Source organism: Andrena cerasifolii, chromosome 10 (genome assembly GCF_050908995.1).
Source record: "Andrena cerasifolii isolate SP2316 chromosome 10, iyAndCera1_principal, whole genome shotgun sequence".
Lineage (NCBI taxonomy): Eukaryota > Metazoa > Arthropoda > Insecta > Hymenoptera > Andrenidae > Andrena > Andrena cerasifolii.
In genome coordinates, this window is record NC_135127.1 from 12,619,247 (window position 1) to 12,644,086 (window position 24,840).

At 50.2% G+C, this 24,840-nt stretch overlaps 1 protein-coding gene across 2 annotated transcripts in view; it reads right to left on the minus strand.

Moving 5' to 3' along the window:
- The window catches only part of Cpx (synaptic transmission protein complexin), a 182,698-nt gene that overhangs the window by 154,178 nt on the left and 3,680 nt on the right, over nucleotides 1-24,840 (minus strand). The gene's annotated exons all lie outside the window — the stretch shown is intronic.

Sequence of the window (24,840 nt, forward strand, 5' to 3'; positions counted from 1 at the left end):
AAGTCGTCGCTGTATTCTTCTCGAGAATACTCCCACTGCAAAATCTACATGTGAATCTTCAAGTGTCCACTCGAAAATTTCATTAAACGTTTATCACCTTAATGGCTCGTCAGCCGTGAAATAATTCCCCTGATTTTTAAACCACTCCACCGAGCTGACCCAAAAAGACGCCAGCGCTACGCTGCGTTTCTCTATCCCTCCGCTGAGAGGGTTGAAAAATTTCGAGACCCCGCGGTGCGGACGGGGACGATATTTTCACAGGAGCGCCGGTTTAATGGCAAATTGTGATTCCCGCTGATCGCACCTGACCCCTCTAGGCACGCGAAATACTGGAGAATTCGTTAAAAAGTTTCGGCCAACGTGACGGGGATCGAAGCTCGATCCGAAGCTCATTTCGTAAAAAGCTCCCGCACGGCTGGAGACGAGAAGATAAAGTTTCGCCCGGCGAAGAATATTCGGGAGAGAGCGCTCAGTCATTCCACCGACACGCCTCGAAGAACGATCTCGGAGCCGCGATACGAGCGTGCGGGACACCTCTCGACTGTCTGGCAGCGGAAGTTGGGTCTCCATTACATTAGAAATCATTCCAGTATTTCATTTTAACGGCCGACAGTGGCGGCTGGTCTCTAGACGATGTAAGTACCGGGTGCACGGCCAGGAAGCCCGAGGAAACCAGGTGTTACTCATCGTTGCGAAAGGTTTTCCAGCTCGATTCTTGATATCCTTTTTCCTGGCCTCCGGAGGAAAGTTTGCCAAGACAAGCGCTCGCTTTATCGCCCGTCTGCGGCCGATTACTCGCGCGTCTTACATTAATGGCCAGGGGAATATAATGTTTTCCCTGGGTCAAAGCCCCGCAGCCGGCGTTTAGCTAGCGTTTAGCCGCCATTTCGAAGCCATTCATTGCGCGAAATGCACCGCCGAGGACTATGCAACCGCTGGGTATTCATCTCTTTCCATGGAGACGTTAAACACAGCGGTACTACATTTAAAACAGAAGCATGGTGAGAGTGGAATTACACCGCTCAGTCGCGATTACGCGAAAAATAATAACGCGATAAGTAACGAAGCCCGGCCGCGAGTCTCTCTCGCGGTATTTGCATAATTTTTGCGAAGCCCGTGTACGTCCGAGAGATTAACGCCGGGCGAAGATGTACCAAGACGAACGGCCGCGTTCCTCGGTTAAATCTACCGTGAATTACATCGTCCGGATCATAAGCTCTGCTCCTCCTCGTTAACTGTTACAACGTTCCCAGTAGAGTTAACGCGGTAACGCTTCCAGCCAGGTTAAATGGATGTTGGCTCGGCCATAAAGCGATCCCTGTGCCCTCTTTGTCGCCGCCGTCGTTGTCAATTCCAGGCACATACGTATCTCGGACCGAAGCGACGATTAATCGACGATTAGAGACTCTGGCGAGGCGGCTAACGAGACAATGGAACGGAAGATACGTAGGTTCGCTCGTTAGCGTCGAGCCGAGTCGAGTCGAGTCGAGCAACATCTTCGCGGATATTGCCGGGCCAAAGACGCGGCTGCGTATGCAAATGGCCGACACACGTTCTCGGCGCGTCGGATTAAGCCATAGCTTATGCGTCTAATCCGAGATTAAGCCGGATTATACACAACACATTGGACGAGCAAGTATGGCGGTAACATTTATCAGACCGGGCGAGAACAATCACCGTTTCCAGCCCCAGCTCCCAGTTGCGGAACGTTTTACTTTGCAGACAGCGCTGACCTGTGTCTCTCAATTATCTCAACGCGCGTCACTCGATGAAACGCGACAGGTGAAAATTACAGAGAATTTACAATGGCGATTAATAATCTTCCTTAGGGGTTGAAATAATGGAATCAAAGTCGAGTAGGATTTATGGGATATCGCATATCCTCCTGTCACGTGGACGGTATCGACAAACTTCCCTCAATAAGGGGACCTCGGGGTCTTCTCGACGAAAAATGTAAGCAAATATAGGAAATGGAGAGGCGCGGGCTACAAAGGACAAGGGAGGCATGAAGTTTCGGAGAAGAGCTCTCGCCTGGAGGCTGACTGATCGCTCCTCTTACAAGACAATAACGTCCGACTGAAAAATATGCTTACAAGTTTGACGGGCGCGCTCGTCCGTCGCATTTACGATCGACGGCGGCGGCGCAGGGTTTCGTGGAGGAAATGAAACCACCTTTGACCTTCCTCCATTAACTCCCGGCAAAGAGAAATTTCGGCGGCGGCGGCACCGAGAACTGTTCAAATTTATCAGCTTCGGCTAAGTTTCCGGCTGCCTAAGACCGGAAATTTCTCTTCGACTAAAGCTTCTTATAGCTTTCAGCGAACGGGCGCGCGCCGGCTGTTGGCTGTAAGGAGTTCGGGGAACTTGCTGATCCGAGACTAGTGCCCTGGATATCGATTTAATAACGTAATTTTCTTCCAACAAGCTATTTAAATATAAGAGGAAAAACTAAGGAGGATCCCGAGGAGGATCGATCCCTTGTCGGTTTCGCTGATCGATACCGAAGGGAAGTAAACGAGACTCGGAGTGAAAAGTTGCTCCCCCCGTTACTTTGGGCTCGTGGGCGAAATTCGCTACAGAGCCATTAACGTAAAACACCGTCCCCGATATTACGAACGGTATATAGGTACTCCCGAAATTACTTCGGCTCGTACCTCATCTTAGACAGTACATTAGCTCGGTATAATTAAACGAGTAGCCAGGAACCGTGGCTTACGTTAAATCGTCCCCGCCATTTAGGTAATGAGATCCACGGAATCCTTGCATCGGGGAATTTTTCGAAAGTCGTGGGCCGTGGCCCCTTCCCTTCTCGACCCTATTCCGTCGCCCGTATTTATATCCCGGAATTGGTCCTTTTCCACTTGCAGCTACCCAGCGCCAGTGCATTTGTCTGGCAAGGCGAATTTCCCGAGGAAAAGCCTTCCCTCCGATAACGGGCTCATCCTGCTGTCTTTCTGACCCACGGACTACCATACCGCTCTCGACCCCCTCGCTCTCTTCTTAACCCCCGCGGTTCCATCTTCGGACCGAATCGAAAATTGATTGCCCCGGGCGATCGACACTTGGACGAAACTGTAGAAATGGAAAAACGAAGCGGGGAGAACTGGGGGAGCCGCTCCTTGTCTCCTCGCCTCCCCGTCCAAACGTAATCGAGCCAATTTGGTCGATCGATCGCCCTGCTAGTCGGAAATGGATTCGCGAATCCTGGCGAAACTGGAAGCGAACTTTTCCCACGGAGGCCAGACATACACGCTTTGCTCCCTCGCGGCGAGACTTGTTTCTAGAATCTAGAGATTCGCCATCGGGCGAACAGCCAGACTCGGAATATTTCGGATAGAAAATCCTCCAAGCTCGGATACATTACCTAGGGGGGTGAGGAAAGATTCGAATGGATGCAATCGACTGCACGCGCGCGTCCTCGTCCGCTGTAAGTTGTCGTGGTTGTTTCCTATTCAAGAAGCTTCTTCGTCGGGCTGCTTCGTGTTCGTTACTCTACAAGTTGCCCGGAGAAGTGTCTGGCGTCCCCCCGCGGCCCCGCTGATCCTGCCATTTCGCTAAAACGACTGGCAAGCAACAAGAAACCTCTTTACGTCTTGCAGAGTAGGAAAGATCAGTAGTAGTTCTCGGGCGGCTGCAGGGGGCGCAGTTGCCAGTTGCCAGTTACCAGTTTCCAGTTTCCGGTCCATGGCGGCGTACAACTTGCCCCGTAGTTCTGATCGAATTACCGAGCCCGGGGTGTATCATGGTAATTGTGAGAAGTTACACTCCGTTCCACGCCTTGCCAGCCAAGGAAAGGGGTGGTTTCGGGGGCGAGGAAGAAGAAAAGGGGAGGAGACTGCAACGGTGCAATTCAGCCACAGTGTCGTGAGCTGGCCGTGGAAAGGCCCTCTTGGGTCGGTCTCACGGAAATTAGACTTAATTGTCGGTTACGGGAGGAGATATCCAGTGTCGACGAACGCGTGTTCACCACGCCTGGGTGTCGTTGGCGATGCTCTTAGCATGTAGGTCGTGGCTCTTTACGGCATCCCGACTCTCCGATGATATCTCACGGGAAGGCATCCGATGCGGTGTACCATGCACTTGGCGTGGAACTGCGGGTAGAATGTCGATTATCGAGCACGGGGGATCCCAAAGCGACTGGAGAACTCGGAGACGTCCTTTTCGCTCAACTGCTTTGGCCAGGCCAGATTCGTCTAATTACGAGATCGAACACCACTTCGATCATCTTAGAACGATCTTAGGGTGTGAAAGGTTCTCAGTGGATGCTCGGTGCGTCGCAAAATCGCTCTCGATTACATCCACCGCGGGGTATTAAATAATAATTGGGGCCACGTAACGGGCGGAAACGAGCGGAGACGCTCGGCAGGGCCTCTTGGGACGACACGTACCTACTACAGTAGCTACCTATAGGCACGCAAACACGCTTTGACTTTCACGCCCTTTGATAGACTGGCATTTGCATAATGTCTGACGGTAGCGAAGAAGACGGAGGGTCGCCGATAATCGCGGGAATTAACACGGTTGGCTAGAATTAGCACGGATACGCAGAAGCGCCTGGCAGTTACACAACAGGAGCGGCAAGTTCTCCTGTTCGACGATCCCAACTTATTTCGAGCGCAGCCGACACCGACGACGACTCCGACGCGACGGAACTTGGCAAAATATCAGGCTGTGTAAATCAAGAGGTCTTCTACAAAAGGACAGACAGGATAGAGGACGCGAGACTCCTGTCGACCTTATTGAGAATGTACGCGGGGGGCTTAGCGGTATCTGAGATGCTACTTCAATTTCTATGGAAGCTGCTAGAATGTCAGACTCAGCGAACCTCGGGCTGAAGGGTAGGTATAGGGGTGGTCTCTGCAGCGAAGTTTGCGGGGCTTTAAGCCCAGGCTTCGTCAAAGGTATCACTAGTGCTCGATCATGCGCTGGAATCTCAGCTGAATTAATAAACGCCGCGGTAGAAATTCGACGCTGCGTTTTCTCTGGAAACTCGGCGCGAAACATCCCGCGCGCCAAGACTCTGGAGTGCGTGCACAGACACCGGACAAGTTGTCTTTAATTAGGCGCGTGGAAACTTATTGTACGCGTGGGAATTGTCTGGCGCGGCTATCTCGCGCGCGGATAATTTAATATGTAAATCTCATTACCGTCGTAAATCCGAACGAAGTTCGCATGGAGCTCGCTGGAATATCAAACTATGGAAATGAAGTGCTATGACCTACATGCGGCTGCTGGATAAGAATCTCGCCAGCTTCCGTTAATGACGGTTTCGTTTATACGCGTGCTTGGTCAACGAGATCCAGGAGGAGTCCTTGAAACGCTCCCGCGTCACAGATCCCGCCACTATCGAGTCCTTATTTCGTCAACGACAAGAGGATAACTACGCTGCCCCGCATTCCAGCGAATACAATTTGCAGTAAACCCTGGGTGCAATATTTTCGCAGCGCGGGCCGGAGCGAGTGCCGCGACAGAGATACGTTTCTTTTCAATCTGCCCGGGAAAGAACTCGAAGAAACGTTAAAACGTTTGGTGGAATTCGTTATTTTAATTAAGACGCTGCGTCGTGTGGGCCGAGATCAAGATACCGTTCTCCATCGGCCGTGAGGTTGCACAGCTCGGAAGCTACTCTTTCATTTAAATGCAAAGTCAATGAGCAATGAGAATTTTATTCTTCCGAGCGAGCAGACGGACAGCATGGAAGATCTTTGTTTAGCCTACGAGCGCGAGGGAAAAGTTGTAAAGATAAAACCGAACCGACACACTGGGAGAAAATGAACCGTATCTGTGGAAGAGGGCAGATATGCAAGTGGCCCAGTTCCACGGGGCACGCTTACGACCCATCACTTCAGCGCAGTTTGCGAGATAAATTGTAAAACCGTGTGTCGGTGCCTGAAAACTTGACGCGACCTAAACGAACGAGATATCGAGGCGACCTATAAAAGTTCCTCTTGATAAACTTTGCAAATTTGTCTGCACACGGCCAGAAAAGGACAACCAACTCCAGGTTTCCTTGATGAAAATATCAAATTTCCCTTTGCCGCTACGCAATCACCACTCGCAACGTCACTCTTATGCCTACCATTACACAATATTAAACCGATATATCGATCTCGGAACAGCCTACATATTATTCAACCTATTGCGCAATAGCTAGTGTTCCCATAATAACGTGATAACAAGGTGGACGCGCAAGCGTCCTGGACATTCTAACAGCGTCGGTTCTCACGAACGACAAAAATAAGGAAGGGATACCGAGTCCTGTCTTCGTGCTTACTGTCAAGGACATGTCCAGGTCCTTGCTGATCGTAGCCTCGAAGGAAGCCTCGTGGTCTTCCTCAAGTGACACCTGGCGATCTCGATTGCTTCCGGAGTGTTTGATATCTCGTTGATAACCAAGTGTCAACTGGCTAGCCTCCCCTGCGTTGGCTCGGTGTGTTTTTCTTCCAACCGAGAGACAGTCATATTTCAGGGCCTCGCCGTAAATCCAAGCCGCTGCAAGCGTTAACGGTCGTCGATAAAGCATCGGGCAAGGATAAGCGGGGCTAAGCAAGCTCCGAGCATTTGTCGAGGCGCGAACACGGGACGGGGTCTGGGGGTTGAAAAAGTTGCTAAAATATTGACGGCCCGCTGAGAGAGTTCCAGTGTTCGGCGCGGAGATCTAGTCCCTGGCCCACTCCCCCTCGGCAACGCGGATGAAAACGGCAACACGAGGGCTTAGCCCACCGGCCACCCTTCTGCTTTTTCTTTTCCCTCTTCCTCCAGTCCGTTCTCGCTCGATCCCTTTCACCAACACCCGCGCAAACCGACTACAAGAATTTATGCGTACGAGGGGACCGGAGCCAACTGCGTCGCCGTTCGATCGCCAATGCGTCCCGCACAATCCAACCCGTAGCTGCTCCGACGGTTTTACATTATTAAATCCCTTCCAACTGGCCGAATGTTTAATGCATGGACCCTCGTTTGTTGGCCGCGCGGAAGCAAGTCGATCTTCAAACGGCTGGACAAGCGAACGGGGTAGCTTTTGCCTTCGGACTCGATGCAACTAGGCCGATCGTTCTAATTAGTGGAGATTTCGGTCCTGTGATCTCGGTGGGGACCGATATCTGATATCTGCATAGCGAGCTTCGTCTATGTCCTTTGTCGGCCGCTAGTTCCTAGTCCGGTGACCCAATTGCTGGCTAATTTAAAAGTGCAGCTCCCCTGCGATCCGTTGCCTACTTCTGCGCCACAGCTTCTCTTCGCCAAGTACAAAGGAAGTTGCTCGATGGGGGCATGGAAAAATTATTCCGAAGCTTTTTGCACCCGGTGTTGATAAAAAAAAGGGTGGAATATTTCGAAATACGATCGTGTTCAGGATACTCGATAGGCGGTGATGTAGAGCAAACCTCTGCTCCCGATATCTATGCGTAGCCGAGATTCCCCTCTCCGAAAGGAGGACGATTATTTAAGAGTCGCTTGCGAATCTCGAGTTGCCGTAAAAAAAAAACGGCGCGCGATAAAGTAGTTGGCGAAAAATTGCCTCGTTCTCTGAAATCGCGAGTGACGCATAGGTAAGGACCTCTATACCTGCGGTACATTATTCGCGATAGCGTCGCCCTTCCAGTTGCCTCTTTTTTTCGCGTTAAACGAATTCTTCGTTTAAATTGGTGACGTCCCCACCAGCTCGAGCACCACCCTCTCTTTTTATGGAGCGTAAAACGTAAACAAAAAGTTGTGGCCGTAACGTTGGAGAGATAAACTCTTTCATACGCGTGCTGGTTATTAGCGAGACGAATTTCCCTGCGCGGCCTCGATAAACTCCGAATGGGTGGTCGTGGTTGAAACGTAGAGCCAGCGAATTAAAGCGGAGCTAGCTAAATAAGTCGTAATGCCTCTAGTAAAAGTAAGGATTCATGAATTCCAGATGGAATTTCAAAGAACCGTGGGTGCCGAAGGTGCGCGGAACGTCCTCGGCCACAGAGACTCGAAACGGAGGTCGAGAAGAGGCCGCCGGAAGCGAAGAGATACACTTGCAGCTTCCGCGGCCATTATGAAATATGTTTGGAGCGTGGACGGATGGTACCCGAGGGATACAAACGAGCTTTTCATCAAACGTTACGGGGCGAAAACCTCGGGAACTTTCCACTAACACGGGCTTGTTAGTTGAATCCTTGACAAAAGGTGTCCCGGCAAGGCTTCCGCTACTATTTCGTCGTCTTGCCGGTGGCTCTGCCATCCAACCCCCCACCCCCTGTGCTAACATCGCTGCATCGTGCCGCAGAATGAAAAGATACTCGCCGGATACGCGTCCCGATCCTGCATCTCAGTCAGCTTTCAACTGAATCGGAGCATGAACAGCCACGAGGAATCATTATTCCTTCCGGTGTCCGTGTCAACTCGACTATCGAGAGTCCTCTTATAGCTACCGCGACAGGTATCCTTATTAGGGGAAGGTTCAGCTATCGATTGAAAGGTAACCTTTGTAGATACCGCGCGATAAACAGAAATTCCGTGGCCACGCAACGTTGAATACCAATCGTGGAATTTAATTTTCGATACATCTTGGGCCTCCTTTGAAACGAAGGCGGTAATTCGGCGCGATACAGAGGCCGTGGAGCGTGGCGAAACCACAGCGAGCCATGATGCAGGCCGCCTGCTCGCAAAAGTAGAAATTAAAGTTTACATCGTAGCATGGCCTGCTGAAAATCCAGCCTTCAGAGACGCGCGTACATTCTTCGGGGCAACAAACGAATTCCAGCGCCTCGTTTTCAGCGGAATTCCGCGCTCGCAATGACGCGATGTCGGATGCCTGGCCTCTGAGCACAAAGCTGCATATACAGGATCTCGATGGTGCGCAACCCCTCCCCGCCCCCAGCCCTACCCTCGTTTCACCTCTCGTAGCTGAGGCATTGTGAGGCGCGATGTATACATAGCCAATGCGTTACTGTACCGTCGATAATGGCTCTGCTTTGCATGTTGGCGGCCTTGCCAATGGCACACGATACAATTCACGTATCGGAATCGATGTAATTAAAGCCAAGCCGCCGACTTTACCGTTGCAGACATTCCGAACGGACAGAGGGGATGAAAGTTTTCGTTGTGTGGTTCGGGGCCAATGAGCACGCGTGCCGATTCCGTTTCCAATTCTCGTGAAATATGGACAAAGGCGGGCCGATGAAAGCGCAAATTCATTTCCAATTGGGATCGGCTGGCCCTGATATTGACACTCGCCACTTTAAGCCTACCCTTGGCCTAGGCGTGCTGGCGATGGTCGTTTAAACGCTCGCTTTTTGATTATCGCCGGGGAAATTGGCTTCCCGCCCCACCCGCACAATTTCGACTTCACAACTGCTTAAATTTCCATCGTATCAGGGAAAGTTTGCGATTTATGGACCACCGACGGGAGAGGTGCGAGCGTGTTAACAGATTCTTCGGGAATACTGAACGATGACAAAGCACCAAGTCGGTGCAAAGTGTTTCCAATAAAAACTCGCTTGGGAACTCGGCCTGGCCACCCTAAGCGAATCGAGCATCTCCGCGAGGGTGACCTAAGTTGTACAATTTCCGAACCGGGGGAGGTCGCGTATTTCGTTGAGGCCCGATGAAGGGTAAAGTCATTCACTGAAAATGAACCGAGACACGTTAGTTTGTAAAACGACGAGTGCGCGTTCCATGAGAAATTGACGAGGCAAGACGAGACCAGACGCCTCGTAACAAGGCTCATCGACTCGGAACACCAGCGACAATACGGAGAAGCGTCTGAAGTGGATGCACAAGCGTCTCGCGAGTGGCTCTGTAAGAATGTCCTTCAGAAACAAATAGAAAAATGTCTGAGATCCGTTGAATTATTGGTATATCGATCTTCCTGCTGCACGCTCGAGCGGCTGAGGTGAAAGAAGAAGCATGATCCTCGGTAGTCGTTGTCTATTTTAAAGGCTCCATGTATTACACGAGATAAAGGGCCGCGATATTGGCTTGCCGACCAGTCATGCTATGCCGCGATTTGTGTGTCCTTACGAAACACAGGGTGGCATCTCAAAGTGCAATTGTGGGTGATTGAAACGGCACATACTCAGCTTCCATTTATCGAAACGTCGTCCTTCGCGAATAACGAATACGCTCGAGGTTCCATTCCGAGCGATTTAATTCGAACAAAAGAAAAACAGGATACTGCGAGTCGATACCGCCGACCCGATCGTTCCGTGCAAAAAGAACGCGTTTAACAATTGGGCTGCAAAATTAACTGCAGCCAGGGAAGATGGAAAAAGTTCTCACGGTAATTCTCCGACGTAACGAATCGAAGGCGACGTGTTCCGGCGACGAGATAAAAATAATTTCACAGGGAAAACGTTGGCGGCGTCCAACTACGAGTCGTTGATTAAATTGAAATCGGAGATGGAGTATTGGATCCTCTTTGATGTAACATTTTTCGTGAAAATCTTCCGGTCACGTAGCGGGATGAAAAAGGGGGAAAATTTGTATCGCTCGGTGTGCTCGAGAAATTAAACATGTCTGTTCAAAAAAAAAAGATGAAGCCAGTCGATATATCCACTGGGGTTCTGCTCGAAGAGAAATGAATTCGAAACACGTTTCGAGCATTCAGATCGGGCCAGGATAATAAATTCACAAATATTCCAGCTATTGCAGCTTCCACGATATTTTATTTAAATATCTCGACGTTCGCCTTTAAAAAACTCACACGAATCAGCAAACCCGCGGCTGATCTTTCTCACTAGACACGAACGACAAGAAAACCACAAAAATGAACCTTCTCGCAGTCCACTGGGCTTTGAAGCACAATCACGATCTAGCTCGTGAATAAAATTTCAACAAAGCTATGACAATTGATCCGACGAACGGGCGATACCTTTCACTGTCCACGGCAGCGTCAATGATTAATTGTGAAAGAAAGTTTAATGAAAAGATAACTCGCTGCTACGCCCTCAGCTAATTACGCAATACCGAGGAGACTCGGTAGCGAGGCGTAATAGGATTAATTTAATCGAAACTCTTTGTCGAACGATTGCGTTGGGCACGGATCTTACTCGTCCTATGAATTATGGAATTCCATTGGACGAACGGCCAGGACCATATTCCCATTGCGATCGTGGGATAACGAGCCGCGGCAAATGGCTGGGGAAATTTATATTACCGGAGATCAAATATTTCGCCGAGGAGCGATGAATTGAAACCAAAATTGTATCTTCGAACGGCTCGGATATCGATAGCTCGCGCGCCCGCTCAACAACCGTTCCGTGTATTTAACGATTATTCGCCCGGCAAACTGCACGGTTTATTTAAACCCGCGCCGGGCAAACGCAGCATGTTCGACACTCGAATAAAGCACGCGATATTTTCGACCGCGGCGATCGTTCGAGTTGATGGTAATAACCAAGCGTCTGTCGAAATGACTAACGCGAACGAGGCCCGTCGCGGCGAAGACTGCTCCGCGATTCGGGTTAATCCGATTCACTTCGCCTTTCGCGAGCTTCGGCAGTGATAGCGCTTAATTCTGTTAAGAAGTTAGCCATGTTTGCATTCGCACAAAAGCTGGTCAGCTTCTGCCCTCGGTAATTAATCCCAATTTCCCGGCCGCAAGATCCTCTGCCGTGCGCCGGAGCGGGCCGATGCTGCTACGAGTGTCTGCTTTTAACAGTGACAATGAATGCCACGAGTGAAAAAGACGCTGGCGAGGTCATGCCCGCGAATGCATCAACGTCGCGCGATCACCGCGAAAGCATCCGCGCGCGCAAACCCTGCCTCCGGATGCTCCTTTTTTGTCGGCGGAATGCAAATTGCGGACTGGATGCGGTCTCGAACCTACACGCTGCCATTTATGTGCAAAAACGTGAACAGCAGTTCCGGCCGCGCGGGGCGCAATAAAAACGGGGCACGAGTGGTTTATCGTTCAAAATTTTGCGATATCGTCGACGGAGGGACGCTGACGATTCAACCAATCGGGGCACTAACCACCTTCGATGACTGACAGCAAATAATAGCAGCTGAATGGCAAAAAAAAAGAGATTTAAAAAAGCAGACGATCATCGAAAGTGCGGTATAACTGGGAGCAAGCGGGAGAGCGACAGAAACCTCGTTCCAAAATGTCCAGAAATTTGTAATACATACGCGTACGACCATTCGACGGAATAAGGGTCTCCTTTATTCAAGGGGAGAAGGGCTGGGGTGCCGCGAAATGTCTTCAGCATTCTGGTACCTGTTACATAAATTCAGAGATCGCTGCTTCGGAGATACACGCCTATCGTGTGCGGGGGTGGAAAGCTTTGGACTCGACGTTTCGTATTATTCGCACGTTTTGAAGAATAGCCGATTCGTGGTTCGCGGGCATGTAATGGGCACGAGTTACGGTCCTATTTAACCTTTCCTTCGACCTTTCCGATTACTGTGAACAGCATGGTGCTTGGATGCACCGGGCTGCTGCTGCTCGGGACAATAGTTTCTCTTTGGTTTTATGATATTCAGTATCGAGTGAACAGGGTGAACGGGGACCAACGGGGATTCGGAGCCATTTGGAGGCTGGATTACTGCAATTTTTCGAATGTCTCGGATCGCGTCGAGTAGGGTAGTGACGTGGATAGCGAGTGAGAGTAAACAATAACGATATTGTTCGCTTTCAGTCCCGGCGGACCCGTCGCGTACAATCTCCAGCCTCTGCATTGTCTCGTTAATTAAACGGATAAGCCGTCGAGACTGCGAGAGAGAGAGGACGTCGGCGTGGAGTCGACTCACCAGCAGGCCGGCGTCGCCGATCGCGCCGAACTTGACGCGAGCGGAGCTCGCCGCACAAAGCGTCGGAAACGTTTGACGGGGTTGACGGACGTACCTGGAGATAACGAAGTTGCTACGTTCCAGTGACATCGGGGGTGAGGACGTCACCGCGAGCACTCGAGGAACAGGGGGGACAGCAGCCAGAACAAGAAACAAGGATAATGATGCCGGAGACAAAAGAGCGTGACGGTTGAGCTTGGATTAACCCAAGAAAAAAAAGAAAAACCGTCTCCCCGAAATCGCGTTCAGGCCACACCACTCAAGGATATTCGGGAACCTTGATCCTTCGATCCAGGATCTCTCGTCGAAAGTGACGATTAATTTGTTTGCTGAGAATGGCTCATTTAATACTAATCATTTTTCAGTAGACTGGAGATATTTTTGGTTGAGGAACGACACAGTTCATATTCGAGAAACTGGGCCAAGAGAAACATATTTATATACCGAGAAATGGATCGTACAAACGACGGGTAGTCAAAGGTACTTTTGCAGTCTCGAGTATTACGTTTCTATCGAGAATATGCGACTGTATTTAAGCACGAAGCTCCAGTGCCATAGAGGGTGGTGGAAAAAATGCACAGAAGGCGGTGAAATTCGATAAAGTGAAAACGCGAGAATGAAACGAAAGCCAAACATGGACGGTCCGAATCGCTTCGAAAATGTAAGAGTACCGTGCTGTGTAAAATATTTTCCATCGGTGCCAACGGTTTCTATCCTTCGGTTAATTAAACCTTTGCCGGGTCAAATATGCGAAAATCCCGAAATATTCACGACGAAAGCAGAGGAGACAAAGAAGCGGACACGGAATCGCCGTAAGGAAGATAGAAGCTTATGAAATAATAACGGGAAGACTATTACGAAGGAAAGAGGAACGAGAAGGTCGCGATTCCAGCAGCTACCGTTCAACATTTTCGTAAACCAGCCTCGGAGCAACGAGATGCGGGAACCACTGAATACGATTTTCCGCGGCACACTCTGAAATCCTAACGACAGTTAAAGTTTCCTCTTAAAAGCTGAATTATCATGAGCCGCGGGATCGCGCGACTGAGGGAAGATATTAAATTTCATACGCACAGCGGGTATCTCGTGCGGGACCAAGTAAAGTCGTATAATTAAACATACCTTTCAACCTGTATAGTTTCACCTTGTCCTCTCGCTTAAAATTTGTATAATATTCATTTGCGCCGTTTCGCGGCCACCGTGAAACGATTATCTGAATGTTAAGCTCGCTGCGAGCTTGTCCTTGCAATTGTCGTTCGTTATGAGTCAGAAAATTCAACGATTCACCACGATAACTGAAACGTGCGTCTAAACGGCCCTCGGCGTCCGGAAACTGCTCCGATATCCCGCACGGTTCACTGATATTTTGCAAACGGAATCGTTTCAAAGAACAGGATTGCCAGAGGAAACCGTAAATTTCATCTATCCACGCGTTGCGCGTGACTGAATCCGAAACGCAGCGTTCTTCTCTGCATTTCACCATTTTGTCCCCCACAATCAGCCTCCTCTGTCCTCGGGAATATTCCCCTAACGTCATCTGCGATAAACACGAGAGGAGGATGTGCGACGAAGGGGTGAGAAAAAGCGAGCATCGAGCGACGAGACGGCGGGGCGCACGATGTAGAATCTATCGTAGCTGGATAATAACCAATTGTCACGAAATTTGTTCGCCTCGTGTCCCGACACGTTCATTAAATTAGCTTTATCAACGACGCCGAAGATCGATGGCGTGCCACGGGAAATTCGAGGTATCGCGGAGGCTATAAAACACCCGGCTACGAAGACAACGCGTGTGTAAAAGAAATTATGGCTCGCGTTGATGCGCGGGTAAAAACTTCGCAGGTCTCGTGTTCTCGCCAAAAATCCTCGAAGGAGCAGGAAAAACGATGCACCCACATTTGTGGGGCGTAACGATAACGGTAAGCAACGATAATATTTTTACGAGCCTGTTTGTTTTATCCGAGACCGATGGAAAACTGTCTGACCGAGAAGCGACGCGCGGTAAAATTATTATGGAAAAATCGCGCGAGGTGAAGCCTGCGGCGGAAACGGTGCGAGTGGTATAACACGCGGATTAAGCGGACCGAACGCGAAGGCGGCTGGACGCTCGTTCGTATTTCCTTTTTCGTGCTCGTTTTGCAGCATCGTCGCTTCGACCTCGAAGGCTCGCGGGCGGACAGGACCAAGAAAACGAAGCAGAATAGCGAAGGGAAAGCGCAAAGAAAGGGTGGATGGTCTCGAGGGAGGACCACCGACACCGCCAAACCTCCGATCAATTTTTCACTTACTGGAATTTCTGCCCTACACAATTTTCCGACGTTCTATTTGCCGTGTCGAAGTTGCCACCGGGGAAGATCCGATCGGTTTTCGAACTGCTCTCTTCTTCTCTGCTTATCTTCGAGCTACCCTTCGCTCCCCGCACAATCCTTGGTCTCGCGTCGAAACCAAGACGAGGTAACGTCACGTGTGTCGGTTGTTTCGGAAAAAGCTCCACAGAAATATGCATCTCCCGGGAGAAGAAGTACAGTATTCCGAGAAGTCTACCCGTTTCCCGGGTATTCAATTACGCCTGCGAGGAAGTTGAAGGCGGAGACGGTTCCAGACACCTTATTCCCGGGTACCGTCTTAGCAGCGTCTGCTGTTCGATAATTTAATTGGCCGTCTGTCCGCAGCGAACGAGAATCAAAAGGTGTCTATCCGTCTGCGAGAATCGAGTGAGTCATTAGGGCGGCACGACTCCGTGAGAAATTAATTTATAAGCGAAATGGTCGCGGTAATTGAACATCAAAATGTCCATCAAAACTCTCTGTGCATTCATAACGCAATTTTCTATGCTTTTACGTCGCTTCACGCCTTTTCGACGCCGACCATCGGCCCCGTCCGCCGCCCCCTCACCCTCCTCGCTTTTTGCGACAACACCGTCAAAGATTATTAGCCCTGCATAGTGTGACACGGAAACGCGCCACTAATAGACACTAAATGCATTTGCTAAGAGTTACGTGATCCTTCGCTGGGCCAGATTCTCCAGCCCGGAACAGAATCTTAATTAACGCCGCGAGATTCCATTAAAATGGTATGGCGCCATCTAAAGGATACCCGTTTATCGCCAGCGGACTAATAAGCTGCGAGATAGCACACGCGAACGCGATTTGTTCGCGCGTTTCGCGCTTTAATAGAAAATTTACAGCTTCATCTGGCATAGAAGCGAGAGAAGCGGGAGAAACGAGGGAAACGATCCAACGAACTCGTTATACACTCCCCCCGGTGAAGCTTGAAATTAGCCTAAAGTTGGCGAGCTTCGACATAATTGAACGAAGAATCCTCCTCGATTGAAGGAGGTCCCGTAATTATTGAAAAAAAGGATCGGAACGGGCTAACTTGGGAGACGGTGCTCGGTATCCTCGGTCGTTAAGGCTCCTCGGCTACGAAAGATTCCTCCCCTGAGAGGCGTTTCGAGAGATTTAACAATTCCGCCGTGGCGAAAAAGGGTTGCGAGTCGTTGTCGGTCCAATTCCGACGGTAAATCGGCGCGTACACAGAGAAGGAAGCGGATGAAATCCCGGCGAGAATACGGGCCTGCAAATGGCTAACCGGTGCGCCTCGGATGCTGCCCATGCCCCTGCTGCCGCTCGTTTCAATTTCGATGTATTTGGGTAACGTGCCGCGCTGGACAACCTAATAAAAACCGTCACCGGACAAGGGACAACCGGGGATACAATGGCGAGGCCGTGAATAACAAAATTACGAGCACGTCCAAAGTGATTGGAGTTTTCCGGGGCACACGCCGTACTAATTATGCGTTTCGAAAACTGCTCTGCCCTCCTGGATTTGTAGAGCTTTGGGAAGTGAAATATTGGCAGGCGAAGAACGGAGGACGAATTCGAAACGCGTGACCGAATAAAATTTCCATTTCCCACGGCTCGACCGTGCCACCGCGAAGGCAATCTTTCCGTTCCATAAATCGTGCAACGGAATTCAGGGCGTAACGTCTCCGTCGCTGGTCTGACTTTACGCGAACTTGGCTCGACGGTGCGTGATCGATTACGACGATACGTGATCCGCTTTGAACTCCTTCCCACCGGCACTCCTCCCACGATTTCGGAATAATTGTCAGCGCTGCATCGCAGGGAAACAAAGAATGTCACGCCATCCTGCAAATATCTTATTCCCTATGAAATCAACTCCGTCTGATTTCGCTGCGCAAACTACTTAGAATGAAGATGGATATCCATATAAAATACATTCGAAAGTTTCGACTATCCCTGGAAATGGACCATTCACTACCATCCTGTCCTATCGGTCAGGTACTTAGCCAGCATCATGATCTTCCCGAAGGTTGATTGATTACGAGATTATGGTCTCCCGGCAAAAACTACGGGCGGGCGTAATAAATCACGCGACTGGATGAAATCGATCGATACACGACTTTCCCTTTTCTTAATGCGCGAAAAAATACCCGGAAAACAGGAGACTTTAAGGGGAAACCGAAGAAGGGGAAACGACAATGCCTGGAGGACCTCTGGAATAATACTTGCCAACTTTTTTAATGCTTCCGCCGGAGCGAAAAACCGTTCCAGTCGACGTCTGATTTATTCCTCGATTTGTGTCCAATCGCCAAGCAATTACTATTCGTTTTTATCTCTCCGAACGTTCCTCGACTACAGATTGAGAGGCCCGTGATATATCGCGCCTCGCAAACTGCGCCCATAAATATTTATGGAAAAAGATTACTGGGAGGGACCTGGCGACCGAAAGAGTTAAACGAGGCTAAAGTAAAATGATCGATAGAGGTTCTAAACACGGGGTGGAGTGTGGGTATAAGTTATTCCGCTGCAATCTGTAACGACCGAGGCGACTATCGCGCGAGATATTGGCAGAAAGTAGGCTTCGTCTGCTAACAATATTCGACGGTTGATGAGCTCATCAGGCGCGGAGAGTTTATTAGCAGGAAATAAGAACAATATAGACTCTCTCGGCCCGCGCTCGTTGGAAACCCCCCGAGGGAGCTTCTTAATCGAAGGATAAGAGAAAGAAACTGGCTCGCCGACCGCAGCCACTTGACGCAAAATAATTGGCCCAGTTTCTCATCTTTTTTCCACCGTAATAACGGAAAATGGGCGGTGGTAGCTTCCATTCGAAAACACGAAATCCCCGGGGGCGGCCACAGTCGCGCCACCAGTAATTTGTATTTAACTCCGCGACCAGATTCATCCTCGGTAAAAGTAGCATTCAAAAGATACCCGCCTGTCCTCTCGCACAATGGATGGAGGCAAGATGGAACGAAAATGTCGCGAGGGGTTAACACGGTGCACGGTGCACCGTGCACCGCTAACCAGACCCCGCTAAGCTCTCGCCGGCGAGGCGGGAAGCAGCCGCGTAACCAACCCGTAAAATTCAATCCCCGAACTTGCCTCTATCCAGACTGTACATGCACACCGTTCGTCCTTGCGCCGGGCCTGTGGATAAAGCTATCGTCCTTGAGAGTGCACAGAGGAAGCAGGGAGCACAGCTGCGCGCAAGAGCAACAGCCACCGAGGAGAAAGATATCGCGCCGTTCGATGCCATATTTTGATACGAGGAGGCGACACGTTACGGCCGACCAAGATACACCGAGACAAAGGTGGAAAGGGTGCAGAGCGAGGAGAGAGGCAGACGGAAAACGCGGGCGTGCGCGCCAGTCGAAGGAAGAGAGGACCGGAGGATATTACAGATGGCTAGATAAAGACGGTCTCTCACAAAGGGCTCGAGAGAGAGAGAGAGAGAGAGAGGGTGCCCTGAGGCTAGGGAGACAGAGAGGAGCCAACGAATGTAGCGCAGAGAGAGGGGAGGATGAATATAGTGGACATGGGGGATGAGTCGGAGGAAAGAAGTAAAGGTAAAGGGCGAGAGAATGAGTCTTTGAGAGGGAAACCGGCGAGGTTCACGCCCGAAAGCCTCGCAAAGGCCGGCCACAAGTTCGGGTATATTATGCAACGACAAGCCAGCCAGTACAGGTCCACGGTAGGGTGCATTTTGCGCCAGGTCAGGCACAGCGGGATAAGGCACGGCAATCCAGTGCTTTACCACCAACGAATCCTGACGTCCAGATTTACTCGCTCTCCTATACTCGTGAGATACTGTAATGTCCCTGTATCCCCCGCTAACGGTACAATTTAATCCTGACCAGGGACAAGGGGGTGGCCGTATTTCTTGCCGCGCCTTCTCGCGTCTTTCCAGTCGCGCCTGATTTCGGATCGTACGCTTTACGGCCAGGCTACGTGGAAGAGACTCCGTCGGAATTTTAGTCACCACCCCTGCTTGGTAGAAATGATTACTATCCAATCAGAAATCAATTGCGCCGCATGCACTGCGAAGCAACGCCTGGTACGCCCCACGAAGTGAAATAGATAAGGATTTCATCAGCCGGCGCGCGGATGCATTGTGCAAGGAGACAATCCGTCCTACACATGCCAGCTATCTGTATGCACCGGCGGTATGCATCTCAAATATGTGCAGCGAGGCACTCGACGGATTAATCCAACTGGTAATTTGCCGTCCCGCAAATGAGTCCCGACTCCGAAACTCAGTCGGCTGCACATGCTACCCCGAATACAAGCCTGTACAGGCGCTCGCGGAATATTTCCCGCGGCGGAGCACAAGTTCGTTCCTCGTCCTTACGCCTCGCCCGACGAATGCTCCCGAGGAGAGCAAGAAAAGTTCCACGCGAGACTGCATAAGCTACGCGGCACAAGCTGTTTTAAAAACGACGAGGCTATAATAATTTATCGCGAAATAAACGTGACGCGGTGTACTTAAACGTACCAGTGGGCCACGGCTTGAGAAAAATAGCGTTCAACTGGAATATGTATGGCGAAGATCTAGCTGGAACGCGGACTGCGACAAAAGGACGGAAAAAGGCTGGTGAAAAATAACGCCATTTGCAACCTCAAAGATGTCCCGGACGGATCTACTAGCCGTACATCGCGCACCGTTGCCCATACGAGTTGCGAGACCATGATTTATTCGAGTCGCGGTAAGGAAACTTTTAAAGTGGCTCACCGCTCCAGCAATATATCGGTCAAGAGCTGCTCAGGGGGGTAAAACTGAAAACGAACCTTCTCGCTTAGCACGCGTTTCCCCAATTTATAGAGGCAATGTTAATATCGGGAGCAGACTAGGTCAGATGTGCCCCTCTAGACCGGTCTCCATTCTTTCCCCTCTAAATCGCACTTTGCAGTCGCGCGCGGGAGAAAAATCGGGACACGAGTGTAAACGACGCGAAAATGAAAAGGTGTATTATGGCACCGACTAGCTTGCCATTTTTTAATGTATACAACCCGCTGGAATATTCGGAAATAATGGCGGCATAATTGAATAAAACACGACGCATCAATACGCTATTGTATTAAATGGCTCTGCGCAATATATTGTATTAGAGTCCGTAATGTAGTATAATTCTGTTACGCTCATTATGCAGTCATAATGGATAATAGAAAGGGCGCGTAATTTAATTATGCTAGCATGGCGGCGAGGCGCTACTGTAAAATTTTCAGTTCTCGGTTTCACGAGGAAATTCACCGCGCGGAAGGGTATCGCAAAGAAGAAAAGAGAACCGGGGGGCCCTCTCGTCGACTTATTACCGAAATGTGCCATCCGCCGGCTGTAGCTTCCGGCCGCAGAAATTACGAAGTCAAATGGCCGCCGCGCGCGGGTTAAAATTTTTATTCCCCTTTTTCGCCCCGGTCCACCGTTCCCCCTTCGGATGCAACGTAAATTACCGTGTAATAGGATTTTGAATCGCGGTCGATGCTAATCCTTACTTTAGTAATGTAGGTCAGGTGCCAAAGATTTAGCGTCACGTCCCTGATAACTCCTCCCACGTAAACGAACGACTTTTTCGGTGACTTATGAAAGGTACATTATCAGTGCGCTCGCTGGTTACGCGATACCCTTGACGTACCAAAAAGTTCATCAATTTCGAGCCAGCCAAGTACGCCGAATTCCACCAGCATTTTTTCAACCCCTGACATTCCACTGCTCCGCAAATCAGCCCGTATTTCAACGCGGCAAGAGATCCCGGGAAAATAAAGTAACTCGATTTCGAACGTTATCAATTATAACGCTCGCGCGTTAATAATGTGCCGCGGACAACACCGTGATCTAGGTCAATTGAAATATTTTGCCGGCTGCATCCGTTTATTGAAACAGCGCGGGTGTAGACCATAACTCATAAAAACAAGTTGCTTCGAATGCGCTCGCACGCGAAACAACTTACTTTTCCCTTGATGTTTCTGCTACATGGACCGTAGAACTTGCATTATCTGGACATCGTATCCAGCAGTTTGTTCGGATAATCGAGATGCTACCGTGTTTCCCTGCCGTTCCGATTGACCCAGATCTCATTCACCGAATTATCGATGTAGGTCGCCCGAATTATAGCCTCGCTCTCATTTAAGTGGTCATTTGTGTGAAAAGTCTGTCCCTCCAGTTAAATCTGTTAAATGACCATCGGCCGAAAGATGGCTGGAGCGAAGAAAGTGCATTAATTTCGCGACCCACCCAAGTAATCTCGGCTGTGGTTTGGGCTTGTCCAATCGAGGCGCTCGTTTTTGAAGCAAAACGAATGCCACGGTTTCACGCGAGCTGATCGTTCGGAAAATTCAGTTGAAAGCAACGAGGTTACAACGAATCGACCACCGCACCGGGAAAGACCGAATGGAATGGAGAAGAAAAGGCCGCGCGAGCACGGTCGATCGTCCGACGATACCACGAAAGGTCACGGCTCTTCTTGACAAATGGCGTCCTTGCGCCGCCACCGATGGGCTCACAGTGGTCTGTAGGACAGCCAAAGTACATTATGAAAGCATTTGCAGCTTTCCGCTGGCGTTGTCTGGGAAGCTATACCGGCCACCACGGGCTTGCCACGTAGACACATGAAGATACGCGAAGATGCATCTTGGAATCCTGCCCGAACTTCTTCGGCGGCCCCCCAAGGGATTCCCTACATCTTACAGGATCCACTCGATGGAACTTTATTTCCCCCCGACTGGCTGACCGGCAAACTATAGCGCTGCCAAACCTGATCAATAATTTGCCGACCTTACGAACAAGAAAGCAGTTACCTACACTTGTGACCAGACAGGCCGTATAATCCACGTGCTAATAGAAAGTCTGATAACCGATGAAAATGAATAGCTTCGAATAGACCAGCTTTCGACGTCGCTTTCCCTCGATAAATCCCAATATCCTGCTCGAAAACGCGGCTAAAACGCAAAGACAGGGGACAGGATCGATCCGCTGTTCGTCGGGACATGAGAATCTTAGGGGGAAGGATTAACCGCGCGTCAATTAATATCGAACAAGGGTGACCCAATTTCCAGAGATTAATATGTTTACAGACAGCGTTTGACCTTTGCTCCTTTACAAGATTAAAAGCAAATAGGCAAATAGGAGCGGGTCGATCACCCAGTGTGTCTTGTAACCGTCCCAATCTGCCCTTTTTCGTTTGCATACTCCAAGGCAACGCGCACTGGACACGAAGGTGATTAAACAGATGTTATAAAGAAACTGCCTCCGTGGGCGGAATTCGCTTGCAGCCAGTAAACCTGGATAGTTTCACGAGCGGTGTTAAACACGTTCGGGGGAGACTTTAACGCGGACGACTCGTGGCTTTTATTGCTGGGAATTTTAGTGGAACTCGAACTGACCGTCGCGCCGAGTATCTTCTCCCGTTTCCGCGAAAGGTTGGTTCCCGTGCGCCAGCGGGGATTATCACCGAGTGAAATTGATACAGGGTGGCTTCGGCCAGGTTGCACCGCTACAAAGGGTTTAAAGTTTCGCGCGGGACCGATCGCGTTATCGAGATAATATAAGCATGATCGAGTTGACGGGCGGTGTGCGTCGTTTCGCCGAACTGATAATCAGTGATAAGTTGTGACCGCCGATCGATAATCAAGGGGCTTGGCTCGAGAACACGACTCATCGCGTGTGCAACCGCGTCAACGCGACGAAAATTATCTGAAACGTCGGGACACGTACTTAACGGCCTCGTTCGCGGAACGCGACTACGAGCTCTGTCCCAAAGAGGAAATTAGAACGCTCGGACGCCCTTGCTCGGTTCTGTTGCCCGTTCTAAAAGGGATCGCGAGAACGAGCGAGCATAAAGGGAAAGGGCAGGCACGAGAGACTTTCAAAGGGCGCGCATGATAAACAAAAATGGGGGCGAGAGACAAGCGGAGAAAGTGGGTGAATGGTGGAATCCTTTAATTCCGTTCTACCGAAATAGTCGTTCCTTTTTAGAACTCCCTTTTCGAGTAGAAACTTCAAAATGTTGGAAGATTCAAGTCCCATTGTCAATAAAATACCGAGAGGCTGCAACGTTTCAAAGAGAGAGGACCGACACGACTCCTTCCCCCGTTAATTCGCGTCGAGCCATCGAATTACGGATTACAGGAACACGGAACTTTCCTTTCGAAACTGTTTGGCTTCGGGTCGAGCGCCTGTCTTCGGCCCCGTAAAAGTCGTCCCTTTTCTTCTCCGCTTTTTTCGAATCGCCCGAAAGGTCGCCCCGGTTCTCCGACTTCGCAATAGCGTCCCGACATCTGACAGCACCGCTGCACTTTCCCACAATGGACCAGCTAACGAGGATTCGGTTAAACGGCCCGCCTCCTTTTCCTCCATTAATTTAACCGAATGTCTTTATCGGAGTCTTGATCGCGGCCGCAAAAAATCCCGATAAGGCTAGAGGCAGAGATGGAAGGTCGAAAGGGGAACAGCCTGGCCGCAAAAACCGAACGATTTCATTCTCCTGCTATCTTAAATATTTTTACGAGAACGAGCAACCAGAGCACATGTTCGAGAGCTCTGAAATCGGGTAATGTAAATTGTTCCGTCGCCTGGAAAAAACGGGCACAAAGTAGCGCGGAGAACAAAAAGAGGGTGGAAACGAGAGTCCGCAGTCAGAACAAGGGCGGATCGACGCAAAATGGAAGAACACGCTGCGCGCAATCGAAGTGGCTTAGTTAGCCGAATTCAACTACGCGTTCGAGGTATTTCAATTCGAATTTTTCTGAACACAGGGCGCGTCGATCAAGAGGCGCATTCAAGTGCGGGGAGAGGGGCGATCAGATTAAACAGGAAAACTAGTAAACAGAGAGAGAGAGAGAGAGAGGAAGAGAGAAATCGTTGCATTGTGATGAATCGATATCGACGCGAGCTTCGAGCCCTTTAATATAGTATGTCCCGAGTTTTCGTCCGTCCCCACCCTGATCTATCCCTACTTCGCCAAAGCCTTTCCAAAATTACTTAGCAACTCACGGGGCCGTGAGTCTCGACTGCTCGAAATTAGTTTCCGCGAGAGCCTCCCCCCATTAGGTATGCACGCTTCCGAATTCGTTAAGAGGAAAACTGTCGTCCCTTCCCCCGGGTTCCCTGGAAGCGAGCACCTTCTTTCATTCACCGGTAAGTCTCCCCAACCCCCCTGGACGTTCGCGAAAGCGTCCTCTCACCCCGGGAAAAATATCACTGCTGAAATTGCGGGACGGTAACGAGGCCAATGCTCCTTCTACCGGAAAAATGCCGTCCTCCAAGTTCGAGCTCTCATTTTTAGCAAGTCGTTCCCCTGGATAAACGGTATAATTCCGTTTCGAATTGATGGCCCCTAATTCATTTTTCCACGCGCCGCCGCCTCCCTGTTCCCCGTGGCGGTTATTATAACCGTTCCTCCTTTCTACCGAGGAAACGAATTGTCCCCCGTTTAATGACTTTTCTGTATCTCGACTTTAAGATGCCTCCTACCGCGTTAACGGCATCAAACGTGTTGGAATTCCTCGAGCTTTACCCTCGAGGCGATTGAAGCATCGAGTATCTCCACTGGTGTTCCGTGTGCCGCCGCGCGGAAGAATATTTCGATCAACACATATTAGGTAGAACGCTCGAAGCGGCCTCTCCGAATATCAACCATCGAGTTTCCGGCTGGAGTGATCCGCAGTAGATAATGGACAGCGTTGGGTCGGACAAGAAAGCTTCCGCCACCGCGCGATACACTCCACTTTACAACCCCAGCTGACCGCGTTAAAAGGGCGCCGCTTAAAGGAT